This window comes from Engraulis encrasicolus, chromosome 19 (assembly GCF_034702125.1).
Source record: "Engraulis encrasicolus isolate BLACKSEA-1 chromosome 19, IST_EnEncr_1.0, whole genome shotgun sequence".
NCBI lineage: Eukaryota > Metazoa > Chordata > Actinopteri > Clupeiformes > Engraulidae > Engraulis > Engraulis encrasicolus.
Genome location: NC_085875.1, coordinates 8,387,519 through 8,392,518, shown reverse-complemented (window position 1 = coordinate 8,392,518; position 5,000 = coordinate 8,387,519). Strand labels below are relative to the sequence as shown.

At 47.2% G+C, this 5,000-nt stretch overlaps 1 protein-coding gene across 3 annotated transcripts in view; it reads right to left on the bottom strand.

Annotated features, from left to right (window-relative positions):
- daam1a (dishevelled associated activator of morphogenesis 1a) overlaps positions 1–5,000 on the bottom strand; it is a 148,561-nt gene that overhangs the window by 54,422 nt on the left and 89,139 nt on the right. The gene's annotated exons all lie outside the window — the stretch shown is intronic.

The following is a 5,000-nucleotide window of genomic DNA, read 5'->3' as shown; positions in this document are numbered from 1 at the left end:
AGTCATACACACACCCGTGCGCACACACATGAACATGCACACATAAACACACACACGAACATGCTCACACACAGGCACAGGCACAGACACACACACGCACGCACGCACACGGACAGATAAAGGCACGCATGATATAATGGCATTTCAACTTGGCCAGTTCACACATGTAGACATATTCCCTCACACACTTTCTTTCCTTTCTCATGCACATGCTGACATAAAACGCACGCACACACACACGCACACACACATCTACACAAAGTCTTTCCATTTTTCTCTTGGTTCCCAGGCTGCAACAGCCTCCTCCCCATCTCTCTACAGTCTACAGTGCTCTTGTCCAAAACCTTTAAAGTCCCTTGAAGCTTGAGAACCACCCTGCTCCCCATCCCACACACACACACAAACTTTTTCCTCTAAGCCCCAACACACACGCACACACACGCACGCAAGCACGCACGCACGCACGCATGCACGCACACACACGCACGCAAGCACGCACGCACGCACGGCTGAGAGAATGAGCGAGTGGAAGACGGTGCAATAGCCCATCGCTGCAGCTGACGCGGTGTGTGTGTGTGTGTGTGTGTGTGTGTGTGTGTATTTATCTGCATGCGTGTTTTCATGCGCATACACATGCACATGTGTGTGTGCGTGTCTGTGTGAACGGCTGAGCGAGAGAGTGTGTGTGAGTGAGAGACTTTATTTGATATTTTGCAAGATAACAAAGAGGCTCATATTCTTCATTCTAGTACTTGCAGAAAATATACTGCAGATAAAGATGACTTGAAAAAATAACTTTGACATCTTTCATTTTTCTGTTTCTCTTCTTTCTTCTGCTTTCATTACTTCAGACCAGGGGAAAGAGGGTGGGTGTTCCAGGTTGGAGATTGACCGCAGAGAGAGTAGAGAGAGAGAGGTTCCATTGGCCCATTGTTTCCTGGTTCTATTATGGCCCCCTTTAGGCAGACCTAGGCAGACCTAAGGACTGTTCTATTCATTGTAGGAGCATTATGACACGGCCCTTTAGGCAGACCGGAACCTGGTCATGTTAGGTCCCCATAGAAACCTATTATGTTGGCATATCTCTATATACTTAAAGAATCTCTGTTGACCGGGCGAACACACTGGCGGCGACAAGATTAAGCGACCGAGAATCTCTGGACTGTGTAGCAAGCACGATACAAACGATAAAAGCATCAGAGTGTGCCCGTTAGAAGCAGAATGCAAGCATTCGACATTCCAAATGGCCAGTGTTGCCAGATGTGTCTGATCAAATCCCGCCCCAAAAGGTTCCGAAAAAACGCCAAAATGCGCTAAATTCCGCCCAAATTCAAAAAATTACATTGACTTCTATGGGCCCAAAACGGCTGAAAAAAAAGGCAAATTCTCAATTTTTTCCCATTTTCACCCGCAGACGCTCATCCCAAGTAGTCACCTCTAGTCGCCCAAATGGCTTTTTGTCTCTTCTGTCGCCAGCGACTCAATGCAAAGTCAATTACTTCCGACCAGAGTCGCTCAAGGCGTGTCTGGTCAGTTTGTGCCATTAGTAACGAAACTACAGGAGCATCTCAGAGTGAGTGGTACACTTAGTAATAGAAAACTCTTATGGATTAGGGGGCTTACATACTGTACATAGTTGATGCATTAGGTTGCCATTATGCACCAATGCATAGCAAAATGCCCTGGATTTTTTGTTACTTGATGCACGTTTCTCTGACTGAAACATACCTGGGTAAATGGCCAAATCTACTTTGTGGAACACCTCCCAGATTCCTCTGACTTCTAAATGATTTTCATGCCTCTAAAGGTGCCAGAGGCCTATGTGCATTCACGCGTACATCTACCTGACTGACACAAGTAATTTCTGCAATAACTTTTGAAACGGTGAATGTATTCGAGCAAATCCGCTCTGCTAACTGTCTACACAAGCTAATGAAGTGGTTAACTCGAAACTACGGCTGAATCTCAAATGGCGCACTTGTGCACTTCGGGCACTATGTTTCAGTGTGTAACTAATACGGCATACGCACTGAAACATGAACACTAAAGTGCACAAGTGCACCATTTGAGATTCAGCCTACGTTTTCAGGACAGCCATGGCAGAGACATCAGAATCAGTTATCTGTTTCTATTCCTATTCCTTCATAGCTGGCTTTCTTCTTTACTTCACTTCTCCTTCTCCTTCTCCTTCACTTCATTTCATTTCAGTTCACGTCTGCTTTTATGTCTTCATCACCTCTCACGCAGTCAGCACCTTTCAGCTCACCCTTCACCACCTTTGCAATGCCACCTTCTCCAGTCCGTCCTTAATAACACTTTTCATCTGTGGAATGGGCCTCCAAAGCCCTTTTAGAAGTCACCCAAGGCCTTCCCTCCTCTTCTCTTCTCTTCTCTTCTCTTCTCTTTTCGCTCTATTTTAGCCACCCACTGTAACCCTTGTGTTTCTTTCTCCATCTTGTTCACCACATCAGTACCTCAGCTATATTTGTTCTTCTTAGTTATCCCTCCGTTCTCTCATCACTTTCTCTTTCTGTCCGTCCACTCTCTCACACCTCTGTCTGTCTTTCTCTTTCTCGAAACATCTAGACATTACCGTGTATTTTCTTTCTCACCACTCCTTCCTTTTCCAGGCCTCCTCGTTCTCCATCTCTCTCTCTCTCATCCATCCACTTTTGCCTCCAATCTCTCCTTCTCTCACTCTCTCTCTCTCTCTCTCTGTTTCTTTCCTTCTCACCTGCTCTATCCCTCCATATTCTGCTCTTGCTCTCGCTCCCTCTCCCTCTCTCTCTCTCTCCTTTCCTGTCCTTTCCTCCCACCCTCCATTACACACCTGCTCGTTTGTTCTTCTCATGTGCTTCGTGTGTTGACTGTTACAACTGAATGATGAATCCCTGGGGTTCCATTTCAAATAGTGGAGGCCCTCTGTTGAACCGAAAAGCCCAAAGCCTGAGAGAATGAACAAACCTCTAATATGGGCCAATATCCTGCACGACTTTTATAGCTAAAAAGCCCACCCGTTGAAAAAAGCCAAATAACTGACAATTGAAGCTGGAAAAACAATACCGTAGTGCATAAGTGCTGTTTGCCAACGGCAGTGATATATGTACATTCTCAGACCCTAACCCTGCGTGAGACTGGGGGAGCTGGCGGCAGGGTGCAGCAGTCGGTGTGTGTGTGTGTGTGTGTGTGTGTGTGTGTGTGTGTGTGTGTGTGTGTGTGTGTGTGTGTGTGTGTGTGTGTGTGTGTGTGTGTGTGTGTGTGTGTGTGTGTGTGTGTGTGTGTGTGTGTGTGTTCGGTGAGGGGGTCAGAGGGTTGTATGTGTGTGGTTAAATGAGCCACATAAGCAGGCCCGCTCACCACGTTCCCAGGAATTTGTCCTGTCAATCTTAACAAGTTCGCCCATTGTTTTATGGCCATGTTCAACAATTAGGCAATTTAGCTGGGTGGTTAACGGTCATGGGAGTTAACCTGAGGGTGAGAGGAAGGATTGGATGGAGATGGAGAGAGAGAGAGAGAGAGAGAGAGAGAGAGAGAGACAGAGAGAGAGAGAGAGAGAGAGAGAGAGATAGACAGAGAGAGAGAGAGAGAGAGAGAGAGAGAGATAGAGAGAGAGATAGACAGACAGAGAGAGAGAGACAGAGAGAGAGAGATGAAGAAGTTTCAGTGTTACAGTACACTCCGATAATGGCAGGAAAGATAGACAGAAAGAAAGAGTTCACAAGGAAAAGAAGAGAAAAGAAAGGTGTGAAGAAGGCGTACCCTCATTATGAACCACACACACACATCCTGACCCCCCACTACACACACTACACATGCACACACACACACACACACACACACACACACACACACACACACACACACACACACACACACACACACACACACACACACACACACATCCTGACCCCCCACTAGACACACTACACACACAGTCAGACATGCCCTGCAGACCACCACTACGAAGTGAAGTGGTTTTATGGAAGCTCTGACTGCAGGTGTGGAGCAGTTGCAGACGGCGCAATGGCTCACTGCACTGACAGGGTTGCGTGCATGCATGTGTGTGTGCATGCGTGCTTCTGTGTCTGGACTGCGGGACACCCACGGTATCCAGGAAGGAGCCCACTTAGCCACTAACTAGTGCACTGAGAAGGCTGCGAATGAGAAGCAGACCCACAGAGCTTTACAGACACCGAACACTGTTGAGAAAGAGAGAAGGAGAGAGAGAGAGTGAGAGAGAGAGAGAGAGAGAGAGAGAGAGAGAGAGAGAAAGAGAGAGGAGAGAGAGAGAGAGCGAGAGAGATAGAGAGAGAGACAGAAAGAGAGACAAATGGGTAGAAGGGGGAAAAGGGGGAAAAGGGGGAGAAAGTAAGAAAGAAGACAGAGAGAGTGAGAGAGAGAGAGAGAGAGAAAAAAGAGAAAGAGAGAGAAAGAGAGAGAGAGTCAAAGGGGTAAAAGGGGGAGAAGGGGGAGAGGGTAAGAAATAAGTGGAGAGACAGAGGGATGGGGAGAGGAGAGAGAAAGAGAAAGAGAGAGAGAGAGAGAGAGAGAGAGAGAGAGAGAGAGAGAGAGAGAGAGAGAAAGAGAGAGAGAGAGAGAAAGAGAAAGAGAGAGAGAGAGAGAGAGAGAGAAAGAGAGAGAAAGAGAGAGAAAGAGAGAGGGATGGAGGGAAGCATAGTCTGCGTGGGGAATAAGTGTGCTGCAGTGTAATGGAGCGGTTCAGCTCTGTAAGCTGTGAAACACACCTGGCTCAGGTCTGCTTTGACTGGAGGGATTGTGCTTATGCTGTGACGGAGAATGACTTCATTTCAGAGCAGGCAGGCAGGAGACTGTGTGTGTGTGTGTGTGTGTGTGTGTGTGTGTGTGTGTGTGTGTGTGTGTGTGTGTGTGTGTGTGTGTGTGTGTGTGTGTGTGTGTGTGTGTGTGTTAAAAGTAAGAGAACAGTGTGTGTGTGTGTGTGTGTGTGTGTGTGTGTGTGTGTGTGTGTGTGTGTGTGTGTG